Source organism: Lissotriton vulgaris, chromosome 4_1, assembly GCF_964263255.1.
Source record: "Lissotriton vulgaris chromosome 4_1, aLisVul1.2, whole genome shotgun sequence".
Lineage (NCBI taxonomy): Eukaryota > Metazoa > Chordata > Amphibia > Caudata > Salamandridae > Lissotriton > Lissotriton vulgaris.
Window position 1 is genome coordinate 1992657835 of NC_141691.1, and position 15757 is coordinate 1992673591.

A 15757-nucleotide genomic window follows, 5' to 3' on the forward strand; every position below is an offset into this window, starting at 1 on the left:
AACAGTCCTCTATTTCCATAGCTTCTACGTAATGCACTAACAAGTTAGCAAAACATTTAAATGCGTCCTGTTTCTCATTTTGTGAAAGTGTAGTCCATCCTCATCTGATGCTTCTAAATTAGGTCGTGTGTGTGTCAGTCTTACTTGTTTGTCGCGTCTTTCTAAGCTTCGTGGTGTCTCTGCAGTCTGTACAACCCCTACGTCTACTGCTTCTGGTTCAGTAGGGGACAAGTTAGGATTTTTACTTATCATAAAAGGTAGAAAAACTGTTAGTCCTATCCACATTACTATTAGCATTGCTATACTACACAAGCATATTTTACAACAGGTTTTAAGACACCCACATCTGGATCTTCCAGAGACACTCGGATCAGACATTTTTAGCTTACAGGTGGCTTTTGCTACCCCTCTTCGTTTCTTTGCACCAAAGGCTCACTTCGGGGCTCTCTCAAGGAGGGTCTTCGTCAGAACTCCGATCAGCGATGGACTCTTCGTCACTGTTGCCACTGTGGTGTGGCTCGTCAATTTCCTCCAACACAAAGTAAGTCCACTCAGGGCTCCGATACAGTCGGTTCTGTTTCTTTATTCTGTCGCTCTTTCTTAGCGATTTGCCTTGGGCTGCCTTTCTTTCACTTTCAGCCCTTTTTCGGTCTTTCAGTTTTTCTTCGACTGTCTTTAGTCTGAGCCTCAGTCTCTTGACGTATCGGGGTGCACTTCTGCCTCCGTGCCTCCCAGTTGTTGAGGAAACTTGGCCTTCTTCGTGCACTCTCTTTACTTTTTGTTGTGGCACCTCTGTTTCCCTGCCTGTCTGACTAGTTCCAGGTCTTTCATCTATTTCTTCTGCCTGGTCCCTAATCTGTCCCTGCTCAGATTCAAATCGTACTTGCTTTTTATTTCTGGTTGCTTTTATTTCCGTTGTCTGAGCACGTTGATCTAATTCTATCTGTTCCTGTTCATGCTCTTCGATCTCTTCGCCTTCTTCTGCATGAACGTCAGCTCTAATTTCTATCTGTCCCTCTCCAATCTCTGGAGTTTCAGGAGGAGTTTCGATGTCTTGATCTGACCCTACTTGGCCTACTTCCTGATCAGGTGTGTTGTGATTTTCGTTGACCTGACCTTCTTCCTCTATTTCTAGCTCACCTGGACTATCCCACTCACTGTCTAAGTAGGAATATTTCCTGGTTCGTATTGGGTCATGAACCTGGTCGTCGGCGGGGAACCATTCAACGTCTTGACTTGTGCTCGGCAGTTCGATGTCAGCTAGCTCCGGACTCTCTTCCTCGGAAGCTTCTTCAGCTGCGCTGCCTTCAGCTCCAGTCGCGTTTTCTCCAGTTACCCGCTTCGTGTGGCTGGCGTGGATCCACTTCGGTACACCAGCACACTTTACAGCTGTTGTAGTGACGAGGATCACTTGTCGTGGCTTTCCCCACCTTGGTTTCAGGCAACTGCTCCAGGTGTGTTTCTTTAACGCCACCCAATCTCCTGGTTGCAGTTTATGTGCTGGAGTCTTTGGCCACTCGTCTTCTGTCTCTCCAATCTGCTGAGAGAGAGAACGCACTTGGTCACCCAGCTGCTTGCAGTATTCTAATACCATATCATCAGAAATGCTTAGCAGTTTGTGTCCGGGTACCCATGCCTGTCGCATCACCCTTCCCATCAACACTTCATGGGGACTTAGGCCAGTTTTTCTGTTCGGGATACTTCTCAAACTCATCAGCACAAGGGGTAAAGCCTCTATCCAGTTCATCTTTGTGGAATCACACATTTTGGCCAATCTGGATTTCAGGGTGCCATTTATTTGTTCCACTACCCCAGAAGCCTCTGGATGGTAGGCACAATGCAGTCTTTGCTTCATTTTGAATGCTTTACAGAGTTCTTCTAGGACATCGTTGGCAAAATGCCCACCTTGGTCCGTTTCGATTGTCTCGGGAATGCCGTACCTAGGTATCAACTCCCTGAGCAATAACTTGGCTGTAGTGAGAGCATCATTTTTCTTTGCGGGATATGCTTCCACCCACCTGGAGAATAGGCAAACTATGACTAAGATATATCTATACCCTTGACACCTAGGCATTGTTATAAAGTCTGCCTGCATTCTGACAAAGGGACCTACTGCCTTTCCGATATTACTCTGTTCCACTACAGTCCTCTTTCCTGCATTGAATTGCTGACACACTAGGCACCTCTGGCAAAGCTTTTCCGCCTGGTTCCTGAATTTTGAATTACAGAACACCTTGTCAAACACCCGACACATTGCGTCCCTTCCCATATGTGTTGGTTCATGTATCATTCTGATCATGGGGTCGATCAAGCTATCAGGCAGTACAGGCACCCCAGTCGAGTTTACCACCACACCATCATCTCTCAATTTGCATCCCTCTGCTGCCCACCTTCCTTTCTCTTGCCTGTCTGTTGCCTGTTGCAAATCCTTTAATTCCTCCCACGTTGACACATTCTCAAACAACATAAGTTGGCAGCTGGTTCCATCCCACAACGCAATTTGGAGTGACATATGGTATCGGGCACAAAACTGTGCAATTTGGTCAGCGTACCTATTACCGGCAGTCACATCATCATTTCCAGATTTGTGAGCCGCACACTTGACCACAGCCAATTCTTTGGGCAATTGGATAGCTTCCAGTAAGTTATGCACCACCTTTCCATTTCTGATAGGGGTGCCTGAGGAAGTCATGAATTCTCTTTGCAGCCATAATTGGCCGAAGTCATTAACAACCCCAAAACAGTACTGGCTGTCTGTGTAAACAGTTATTCTCTTGTTCTTACCCCTCTTACATGCTCTGGTTAACGCGATGAGCTCTGCCACTTGTGCAGATTTCACCTCGCTCAGGTAAGATGCTTCTATGGTTTCCGTCAACGTAACCACAGCATAGGCAGCACTCAGACTCCCACTCTCATGTCTCAAACATGAGCCATCCACGAACATTGTCTTATCCCCATCAAGTAACGCTATTTCACGGATGTCCGGACGGGGCTTTGTACTGAATTCAGTTAAATCGATGCAATTATGTTCCCCTCCCTCTTCAATTTCTACATCCAGAGGGACAGGTAACAGCGTCGCAGGGTTTAGGACATTGCACCGGGAAATGGTTACATTTTCAGCACCAATTAGAATTCTCTCATACTTAGTCAGCCGACTAGGTGTGAGGTACTGGGTCTTAGTTCTGGTCAGTAGAATTACAACGGAATGAGGAACATATACAGTGACGTGATGTCCCATGACAATGTTCTCACTCTGTTCCAGACTGACGCAAGTAGCAGCAACTGCTTTCAAGCATCCAGGTAATCCAGCAGCCACCGGATCTATCGTGGCCGAAAAATAGGCCACTGGTCTTCTAACTAGCCCGTGCTCCTGGGTCAGGACTGAAAGAGCACAATTCTCTCTCGTGTCACAGAATAGCTCAAAGGGCTTGGTGTAATCAGGCATACCCAATGCAGGAGCGGTACATAGACAGTTTCTCAAAGTTACCCAAGCGTTCATGCTTTCGCTGTCCCAACTGACGGGGTCTTCTACTCCTTTCTTTGTCATTTTTATCAGGGGTCTGGCTAGAGCCGCAAATCCTACAATCCATTGTCTGCAGTAACCCACAACTCCTAAGAACATTCTCACCTCTTTCTGAGTTCTGGGCAGTTCCATTGCTTTAATTATTTTGATTCTTTCTGTAGTAACTTTCCTAATTCCTTTTTCTATCTGGTGCCCCAGATACTTCACTGAGTTTTTACAAAATTGTAACTTGTCAGGTGACACTTTATGTCCTCCTTTTCCTAGGTGATTCAGCAAGGCAATTGTGTCAGTGACACAGTCAGTCTGGGTTTTAGATGCCACTAACAGGTCATCTATGTACTGCACCAAAACAGACTCTCTTGGCAGCACTAGGGTTTCAAGGCACTTTTTTAGTATCTGGTTGAAAATCGATGGACTTTCGGTGTACCCCTGGGGGACACGATTCCAGACATAGATATGGCTGTCAAATTCAAAACTGAAAAGGAACTTGCTTTCTGGATGCAATGGGATGGAAAAGAATGCATGGCACAGGTCGATGACAGTGAACCATTCTGCATTCCAGGGAATCTGATATAGTATCACTGCAGGGTTGGGCACAACAGGACAGCAAGGCACAACAATTTGGTTTACCTTGCGTAAATCTTGCACCACCCGGTATTTTCCACTAGGCTTTTTGATCCCAATGATTGGCGAATTACAGGGACTGCTCATCACTTCCTCTATTATTTCTGCTTCGAGCAGCCTGGTAATCTCAGTCGCTACTCCTGCTTTTACTTCTGCACTCATTTTGTACTGTCTGGTTTTGGGGTATACAGCATTTGTTTTTATTGCTATTTTAACTGGGTCCACATTTGCCATTAAGCCTACATCTTTTCCTGTGAAATCCCACACTTCTGGAACTACTCTTAACTGGAGCTCTTCAGGTAAATCCTCAACTGTTAAAGGTTTGATATCAGAATCTTGTCTGACCAACATCAGCTTGTACAAACCATCTTCATCGGGGGTCTGAATTTCGACGCCCTTTGGTGTGCAATAGATGGTACAATGCATCTTGCACAACAAATCACGTCCTAGCAGGTTCACAGGACTGGAATCACAGACCACAAATCTGTGCATTTCTTTGAAATTTCCTATAGAAACTTCCATTGGTTCTGTTACTGGAGTACTTATTATTTGGTTGGAGACACCCACTACTTGGATCGCTTCTCCCGAGAGGGGTAGGTTAGGAACATCCACTGTTCTTACAGTAGATCTGGTAGCACCAGTGTCCAACAGAAAGGTGACGTCTTTTCCTTCAACCTTTCCTTCAATGTATGGTCCAGTCTGGTCTACCGGTAAGGAGGCGCCAAGTACGCACTCCTCATCCTCCCCTCTCAGGCCCCGTCAATCTTGATCTTCACAGAGGAAGGTATCATTTAACAAATACTGTGGAATGACTGCATTTCTTTCATTCTCGACTTCCCATACTTCCGCCCTCTCATTCTGCTGACCCTGATTCTTAAAATTCTGTATAGGTGCGCGAGGTACTGGAGGTAATTTTACCTGTTGCTGGTTCTTTCTTGTCCCCTCTTTCGGCACCTGTGGATTTAAACCATTTACAGGGGCATTACCGGCCTGCAGGTGTGGACACTCGTCTCGCCAATGCCCTATCTGGCCGCACCCATGGCACGGAAATTTCTTCATGGCCTCTTCCCGACTCATTTTAGTTCGGGGCTTCCCTCCTCCCCCAGCCGTGGCATTCTGGACATTATTATTGGAATTCAATTTACTTAACTGTTTTTCTTGCTGTTCAGCCAATTTTACTTGTGCCCACATCACTTTCTCCTTGAGGGCTTTCTTTTTATTTTCGATTTCGTCTTCGCAATATTTTGCGTATTTCAGGACATCATTTATGGGTTTTCCCTGCCAACTGATTTTATTATCTCGAATCCATTGTGATATTTCAGGCCTTAATCCTAGCACAAATCTGTAACTGAAATGGGTCATGTCTTTCATGTCTACATTATCGATACCACTGTAAGTTTTAAATACCTGCAGTAACCTTTCATAAAAGGAATGCACAGTTTCATCATGTTCCTGGGTGGTTCTATCTATTCGGGTCCAATCCGTCTCCTTTGCTGGCACCTTTTTCTTAAGGTACTGTATGACCTGGTCATATTTCCTCATTACATCAGGTGAGGGAGCTCCGGTTTTCTCATCTCTGGGATATTCATCATTAGGCCAATCAATTTCTATTTTACATTCAGTCCATAGGTCTACAGGGACCACAATGTCGAAAAACCCATCCAGGTCTTTCAGCAGACACTTCTGAACTTTTATGAAGCGTTCTACCTGCCTGTACCAATCAACAGGCTTCTCCCGTAATTTCGGGAAGTCATTTGTAAATGACACAATATCCTGTCGGGACCAAGGGACATGGACATATTTCCCTCCCGGGACCTCTCTCATGGGGCACAATTTTTCTGTTGGTGTTACTTCCTTTAACACGAATTCTGAAGCCTGAGACTTAGCCCTGCTGTCTTCCTTTTTCTTTGCCCACCGGGTTCTCCATTTTCCCACCTCTCCCCACTTTTGCAAGAGCTTCAACAATTCCTTTATTTGGATCTGTTTTCCCACCACATTCAAGCTTTCTAAATCCTTGTCTGAAAAGTCTACTCTATAAGGTTTCTGAAGGATTTTGGAACAACTAACATCAATTCCCATTTCTGTGGCTGTATCCATTATCCTTTCATGGAGCATCCTAGCACTCCGGGTAAGATTTTTGCTGATAAACAGTAACTCTTCTTCACTGTACGAGCTTAGGCGCTCAACTCCTACATTTCCAGCCATCATTTCTTCTATTTCTATTCTCAATTTATATATCTCTAAGGCTTTTGGTTGGTGAGTGGTCTCCTTCTCCAGCTCCTTTGTCCATTGGTCTAATTCTTCTGGGGATACTACTGTGGCACTCCTAACCCCAGATGCACCTTCAATCAACACTTCTTTTGGTCTAGTCTGACTTCTTGCCCCCGACGTACTAGTCCTAGGCTCTCTAATGGGTAAATCCATCAGAACCACAGATTCACACTCACTCTCTTGATCCTCATCTATGAATACTTCCTTCCTCGGGGGAGGGATGCTAGGAGCAGGCAGTATTGGGGAGATAACAGGAGGACGGGGACTAGCCAGGTCATCTCTATACAGTGGAATAGCTGGACCAATAGTTACTGGAATAGTCAGGGAATCAGGATGGGGATGTATCTGGGCAATAGTTTGAACTAAATCCTCTCGCTGTCTAGCCAGGGCTTCTTTCTCCTTTTCTCGTAAAGCCTTTTCTGCAGAATTGTCATGCAATACCTGAGGTACCAAGGGAGGATAAATACTTGGACCAGTCGGAGTGACCAATCGGGGTGGTCCTTCTCCAAACGGCTGATAATTCGGGACCGTGGATTTAGGTCTGCAAAACCCATCCCCACTACTGGTTTTACTGTCTGTACCCGTTCCATCTGTATCACTATCCCTCCTACATCTGGGATATTTCGAAAATGGGTTTGGAGAATGCACAGGTTCTGATTCTGCAACATAGGGAGGTGGATTCTTCATTAACAAATCTTCTAGGTGCTCATCTTCTGAGTCCCCCACAGGCATTAGATGATGGGTCTTTTCTTTACACTTTCCTTTCCCCTCTTCTAATACCCTCATCATAGGAAACAGTCCTTCAGTCATCATAGTTTGCCTCCACTGTTTCATTTTCTGCTCCTTGGTCTGCGCTTGAACCCTCGGATACCATTTACTCACTCCCTTATCCATCCGGGGTTTATCTCGCTCTGCAGCCTCAATCTCCCATTCCTCCAGGGCTTCGTACTGGGTCAACCTAGGTCTAGGGTGTAATTCATTCATGCGGGTCCTTAAGTTAAACAGAATCCGACCATTAAATGTACCTTCAACAGGGAATGCTAGGACTCCGTCATCTGCAGTATACTTTGCCCAATTTTCTAACCAGACACAAGTGTGGTACCCTTTATCAAACAGCATGAAAGAGGCAGGGGTATTTGGCGGGGGAATGAGCACGCCTTCCCTCGTTCTAATGGGCTTGTCAGTTTTGAAAAAATTCTTTATTTTATCAGAAAATGACATTTTCCTCTTTACTCCATACATCATGTGCGGTCTACCTCGTATAAGCTGATCCTTATGAAATCCTAGGTACTTTGGATTTGGTATGAAATCTGGATACCACATGCAACTCTCCAGACTCGCTTCTCACTCGGCTTGATTAATTTTGTTTACCTTTGTGCTTCCAATGCTAGCGCAACTTTTATTTCGCACTACCCAATCAGCACAGAGAACACAAACGATCCTTAACCAATGGGTGCGCGGCCTTTCCGCAAGACAGAGTCTCACGCTTCGGCACTCACCCCTCCTTCACAAATTCAGCTTCACTACACACCCGCTGTTTTGACCAATACCAGCGCGGCACGGAGTGACGTCAGAGCAGCTTTCCGACCGACTCCCTCCTTCACAAGGTAACGGAAACTTTTTACTCTCCCTAAAGTGCGAATGCAAATCTTAGTCAACAACACGCAACGTTTGCCACTATGTCTGAGTGTTCTAAAGAGATAAAAGAATTTTCTTTCACTGCTAGTAAACCACTTCTGTCTACTTTTCATTCACTCTGGATAGACTTCTTTGCCTGTCCCTTCACACTAGTAACATAGAACCCGTTATTCTTCTGACTCATCCACCTTAGTCGGGGATATGTACTGAGCCAGGATTTCACCAGCGAACTATCTTACTTACCAGACAAGCCTCGGAGACCCTACTACTCCTTCCGTATGCGACCCTTACTAGGTGATATCGCAATGAAAGTTTTATAAAAGGACTCGTAGCTATCATTTACTCCAGAAAACAAAGGTCCTAATTAGTGCTTCCAGTTATTCTTAACCCTGCACTAATGACTCAAACCTAGTGACTTCAACAGCTAACCGGATTCTGCTCACCATTAGCTAAATACTTCCCCGGGGATTCGGACTACACTGAACATTCACAAACAGTTTTTCGGTTAATATAACATTTATAGCAGCAATGCAAAAATCATGTACATTTACATATAAATCTTTAAAAACATTTCAAAATATTTGAACCAATACAGTAGAAAATCAGCAGCACATTTTATTTTCACGGTTTGTTTATCAACTATCCTGTCTACCTAATCTAACTAGTCCAAACCATCCTCTGGTTACCAGAAAATTACTGATAGAGCGCGCAGTCCACCCGGGTCACCGAGGTTACCAATTCTTTACACGCACTGGGCCCTGGCGTGCAAATTTCAATACCACACTGACATTTTGGGTGAACCGGGTGATGATTTCTTTTTCCTTCTCTTCCTGCACGCTGCTATGAGCAATTAAGGTTTGGTTTCACCTCTGCTTACCATGTACCCGACTTACCACAGGCACAAAACTTATGACAGATCTGGAGCTATCAGGGAAATAGTAGACAGGAAACTAGAAAAATGCTCTTCATAAATCAGTACATACTTATCCACAATTTTTGTATAATGACCACAGACACCTGATGAGGTTAAAGAATTTATATAGAAGTTCAAAGAAAATATGACAAGGCAATGAATGATATGCAGAGTAATACGTCAATCATTAGAATTAAAACCATAAGGTAGCTATGAATTAAAGCTAAGACCATTGGAGTATATGGGAAAACTAAAGGTAGGAATATAGAACAAAACTAGTTCACTGCAACTTTATACTAGGACACAGGAATATGGACCTAAAACATGTACTTAACCTAAGTGCTCTAGACTATTCTTGCTAAGTTCACCGCAATCAGCTAAGGGAAGGGGAAAAATTGGAGCATACTAATAAAATATAACAGTTTGGTAATTCTCTAAAGGTAGGGAGAGAAGTGGAACAATTCTAACAAACAATGGCATATAACTTGCTTTCAAGGTGATAGAGCAATATCACAGGCAAGAGTGCCTTATTAAGAAAATGGAGAGAGAAAGAGAGAGAGAGAAAGAAAGACGCAAACCCACAGACTGATATTTACCTAGTTCAGAATGAAGACTAACCCTGGCCACGGGTCAGTTGGAAGGACGGGGACAAGGACCCTCAGGAAGGAATGCCAGAATGCGAGCAGGTACAGCTCACGGACAGTAAGGACAGGATACCCCTCAGGATTTGGGATCAGGACAGGACTCACCAAGGTACGACCAACACCCACAGCTTCGGAAGCAACGCCTGCGTTACCCCTCTCTGCAAGTAATCCGCCAGTAACCCCGATTGGGTTTTCGAATTTCCCAGCAAAGTGCTTCGCCAGCACTTAGGATTATTTCCACCCCTTAGGAGTTTGTGGAAAGTATGGACAGAGTGCTCCGCAGCACTCTAGATTGAGCACCTATAGAGTTCGTAGGGTCAGTGACAGTTCTGCTACTCGGACAAGTCGGACAATTTTCCTAAGCTAAACTAGGGCAATTATACTGTTCTGGGGTCCCTCAGACCACCCACTAATGTTGCAAGTGACAGTTTCCCACATTATGATTGGTCAGGAGAGGTGGTGCGGTCATTACCACCTCCTAGAATTCAACTTTCTCATCCCAAATATTAAAATTTTCCTACCCGCCCCTTGGGTTCACGTTCCCATGCATAGAATACAGCAGTATAGCAAAAGTTCACAATAGGTAGCAACAGTATTGCTTCTTCCAAGGTGAGATCTCGTCTTCCCAGAGACTTTCTCAGGCGCATTGTGCTTCAGGAGCCAGCTGGCTTGTTTCAGCTTCTGCGCAATGGAGTTTCTCTCCGGTCACGTGATGGTGCCCAGCAGAGCCTCAAGTATGGCTCCGCTCCCGATTTCCCAGCCCCAGAGACGCGGTACATGAAAAGTAAGCGAGAACAAATTAAAATCACATATAAAATGATCACACTGTATACCATGATGAAATTCTAACCATCCCTTATTTTATAATGACTATAGCATTACTGTTTAGTGCGAAAAGACAGATAGGCTAAAGCAACAGTGGCACGCAGAAAGCGTGGTGAGAGACAAGCGGCCATGTTTGCAACAGTGCGCATGAGCACAGATTCCCTCCAGAATGCGAGTGCGTCACATCACATGGGTATGACCAACGCATGCGCAGACTGAATTTCAGCGAAGCAGCCGTGTCTTTAGTGCAAGCTTCGTTAGTATGAGAAAGACATACAAGCAAGCATCCTGGGGACACCCGCGTGTTGGGGAAAATGCTTAATAAATGACGAACAATTGTGTTAATATGATTATACAGTTAGGCAAGGGTTTTGTATGCGAGCAAGGCGCTTTACATGCGAATCCTTGCTCCATCAATATCAGGCGATAGCTTGCGTTAAAAAAAAATGCGCCAAGAGCATTTAGCGATAATTATCGCTATTTGTTGCTAATATGCCCCTTTGTTTGGTGCAGTCTGCAGAGCCATAGGCTTGGTTGGGGCAAAGGCTGCAGTTCGCCCTGGGACGGCAGGAGTGAGACCGCCATCTTGGGGGTTAGTGCAGGTCAGCGGGATAGTTGTTTTCTCCCCTGACACTTCAAATGGAGGCACAGCTGCGACCTCGCAGACCCTAGACTCCTGAGGCTTGAGCCGGGAGTTAGATTAGCATACTTGCACTTTCCTTTGTTTATGCTTATTCTTTGGCAACATTATATTCATTTTTAGGTCAGCGCCGTATCAACCCTTATTTTAGTATTTGCCTGTTTGTTGTGCTCTGGTTTACTGCGGGGAGGGCACAGTGCTATTTGGAGGTGGCTTGGTTGAGGGCAAAGGCTGCAGTTCGCCCCGTGACGGCAGGAGTGAGACCGCCATCTTGGGGGTAATGCAGGTCAATGGGATAGTTGTTTTCTCTTTTTTTTCACAACAATGGAGAGAGAGAGGGAAAATAATAATGCTAGGCACTATGTGAGGTGGGAACTCCTGGTCCCCCAATTAATCTGAAAAAACAATAAAGGAGTAACCCCTCGTGGGTAGAGAGAAAGGTAACTCTCTTACAATGAGCACTAGTGCTCTGGTTAGCACATTTTGCCCCAACCTGTTACTGGATAAAGCATATCCTTATAGAAGACCCCTCACTCACCAACCTAGTTGGTGACATGCTTCATCATCGGGGTCCCACCCCATAGGCCGAGTACCTACAGGGTGTGCTGCGACACCTGATTACAGTGGAGCTGGTTTCGTTTTTATGTGTACAAGACTATCAAAATTGTGTATTAAAAAGGGCCAACACTACTCACTTCAAGTATTTATTCTTGAGCGCTTGAACCCTTAGTAAAAATAAAGTGTGGCACCTTTGCCCAATTAGGAAGGCTTTGGTGTCAAAAAGTCGTGTTAAAATATATAAAAATAGCGAAAGTGTGCTATGTGAATGTGAATGTACAAAACTATTGTTTAAAAAGGTCTACATGTTTCAACCCAAACATGGATTCAAGGGTTTTCGTCAGGACCGTAGGTGATTTGAACTGGGTGGTCCGCCCACGCTAAGGAGCGTCCTGCCCTAGTTCAATTTAGAGATCGTAAATAGGGATCTCGTGCAAAAGAAAGGGTCCCGGAAGAGATCCCCTTGACGTGTGTTACAACATATAACACTATATCCAACGACGTGTCAAGAATAATAAAAAAGCACTGGAATATTCTGAATACAGGCAACCTAAGATGGAACAAACCGTTATTCTCTTTCAAAAGAGCACGAAGCATAAAAGATGCGGTAGTCAATACCAGACCCCTAGCGATACACCCTAAGAAAGAAACACAAACTAATCTATGGGGTCTACCTAAGGTAACTGGTCACTACAAATGCGGAAGTTGCAGTGTCTGCCCCTTTACCACAAATACAAAAACACTACTGTTGGAAACCTAACAAAGTGTGGACAATTAGAGGACAGACCAACTGCAATAGCGAGAATGTCATCTACAGATTGACATGCCCATGCGACTTGCATTATGTAGGAATGACCAGCAGAAAAATAAAACTTCGCATAGGAGAGCACAGAAGCACCATCAGGTGCAGGAAAACGAATACAAAGCTTACTGAACACTTTTTGTCGGTAGGTCACACTGCTGATGACATAAAGTGGACAATAATTGAACAAATACAACCTGGTACAAACCTAGAAAAACGCCTATACGAGAAGGAACAGAGGTGGGTCTACAGACTTTCCACGCACAAAACCGGCTTAAACGATAACATTCCGTGGAACAATGTACTGACATAAGAGAGCACCCCACCCGACGGATTTATCTTATGCCTGTCCGGTTTTGTCAAAGTCTCTAAAAGACAATCATTTTCCTATGTCCTGAAAGTAATCTCTGTATACTAAACACCTTGTAAATATTGCCCATCCACTCCCATGTATGTGCTTAGAAACACGATAAAAATACCCAAGAAATATAGCTAAGCAACGCGAGCGCTGTCCGCCCGAGATCACTGCACCTGTCTCCATGGCAATGTATACGTTGCTTGACTCGGGCAAGTCCTACAACAGTGTTCACCGAAGATTGTGATTGGCCATCTCCGGATCACGTGCTCACCACACGTGACCCGGCCACGCCCAACGAGGAAGTGTTCACATTACCGGCAAACAGGCACCGGAGACACTCCACGGGGCACGCCGAGCAAGAACCAAGTAGGTTAATCGGTCTGATGAACAGAAGCGACAAGTAAGTACACTTGAAGGACCGCTAAGCGGGAACGACCGCCTGTATTATTTACTATTTCTTCTTGGGGCAATACTCGATTGTCAATGCGCTTTGATCACAGCGCTGACACTGGAAACTTGTTTTTTCACCTACAGGAGAACGGAATCCTGTCCACTTGGTAACGCTGGTGCCTATGAAGCGAGAGTTTCGCTTTCAAGCGTAAGCACTGAATAACCAGCCGCCTCAATACTATTGAGACCGTTTTTTTCTCACGACTGCTCACAATTATTTGGCAGCCGTTCACAGCGCAGCACGCTAACAGGTCACTCTCCCATTTATCGACCCCTGATTTTCACGTATCTCAGACGCCAAACCATATCGACACCTCTCATTTGGCGGCTGCCCTTTGATTGAAAGGCACCTCCCGGCATTTTATCACTATATATTTCTGTGGCCACCCACGCAGTAGATATGTTCTAATCACGATAGTGATATGCTGGTATGATTCCACACGTGGATATTATGATTGTTCCTAAATAATCATGAATATATATGTTATATGTGGTACAATCCATTTTGTCTATCCCCGTGTGTGACCCCTTCCTGTTTTTTGTTTCCCTGTCTTTTCACAGGTTTTTTCAAAAGTGAAAAACGCACCTTTTTGCACGAGATCCCTATTTACGATCTCTAAATTGAACTAGGGCAGGACACTCCTTAGCGTGGGCGGACCACCCAGTTCAAATCACCTACGGTCCTGACGAAAACCCTTGAATCCATGTTTGGGTTGAAACATGTAGACCTTTTTAAACAATAGTTTTGTACATTCACATTCACATAGCACACTTTCGCTATTTTTATATATTTTAACACGACTTTTTGACACCAAAGCCTTCCTAATTGGGCAAAGGTGCCACACTTTATTTTTACTAAGGGTTCAAGCGCTCAAGAATAAATACTTGAAGTGAGTAGTGTTGGCCCTTTTTAATACACAATTTTGATAGTCTTGTACACATAAAAACGAAACCAGCTCCACTGTAATCAGGTGTCGCAGCACACCCTGTAGGTACTCGGCCTATGGGGTGGGACCCCGATGATGAAGCATGTCACCAACTAGGTTGGTGAGTGAGGGGTCTTCTATAAGGATATGCTTTATCCAGTAACAGGTTGGGGCAAAATGTGCTAACCAGAGCACTAGTGCTCATTGTAAGAGAGTTACCTTTCTCTCTACCCACGAGGGGTTACTCCTTTATAGTTGTTTTCTCCCCTGACACTTCAAATGGAGGCACAGCTGCAACCGCCAGACACACTAGACTCCTGAGGCTTGAGCCAGGAGTTAGATTAGCATACTTGCACTTTCCTTTGTTTACGCTTATTCTTTGGCAACAGTTTAATAATTTTTAGCCCAGCGCCGTATCAACCCTTACGGCAGGAGTGAGACCGACATCTTGGGGTAGTGCAGGTCAGCGGGGTAATTGGAGGTAAGTAAACAATTTACCGGAATTCGTTTTATTTAATACATTGTTTACTTACCTCCAATTATCCATATTCCGGTTTTTAGCAACCCCCACTCTGCCCCTTCCCCGCCCCGCCTTTTTGCCCCACCGGTACTCCCTCTACCGGCCGCGGCTGGCGATACTTTTAAAGCGCCTACAGGAAATTGGCATCAGGGGTGTGGCTTTGGACTGGTTTTGGTCCTTTTTGGAGGGAAGATCTTTCCAGGTCATTGTGCCACCTTTTCATTCGCAGGCGTTTGCATTGCAACAGGGGGTGCTGCAGGGCTCAATATTGAGCCCCTTACTGTTCAACATTTATGTCCAACCCCTAGCTTCGGTAGCCAAAGGCAGGGGGTTGTAATTGGTGTTGTATGCTGATGACACCCAATTGGTGATCGCCTTCTTTAAGAAATGTAGCGTTAATCTGGACAAGTTCAAAGAGGACCTGCTATTGGTTGCGGACTGGATAGCGGCAAACTGCTTGCAGTTAAACGCCAGCCAGTAAGTCTGAGGTTTTATTGTTCGGGAAGGACCGGGAGTTGTGGTCCGAGCAGTGTTGGCCGGATCATCTTAAACCAGCTTATTAACAACAACTAAGGAGTGACTAAGTGCAAACGAATAAAGAATATTTAAACAAAAAATCTTTTTAGTGTCTTTTTCTTTATATATATCTCTCTTACTATCCCCCTCAAGGAAATAGAAACCCCTTAAAGAAAAATATTCCTAAGGGGAACCAATGTCCCTGTGTGATTTCCAGAAGGAAAGGAAAATCTTATCTTTTTTTGTAAAAGGACCCTCACTCACCACTAATTGGTGACATGCTTCATCATTGGGTCCCCGCTGGGGTGGCCGAATGTCCCCCCAGCGTGCTACAACGCCTGTTTTACAGCTTAATTCAGACACTCTGTTCATCACCACCCCCTTTTTTGAATCGTTTTTGGCCACTATAGGTGTGGCAGGGTATACTCAGACATGAGTCCCTTTCTCACTGCACCATCAGGATTCAAGCAAGCCGGGCCGAAGACGGCTGAAATGCCAGAAACCGGTCCCCGGTAGCTTGTCTCCTTTCTGGTGAAGAATTGGCTTGGT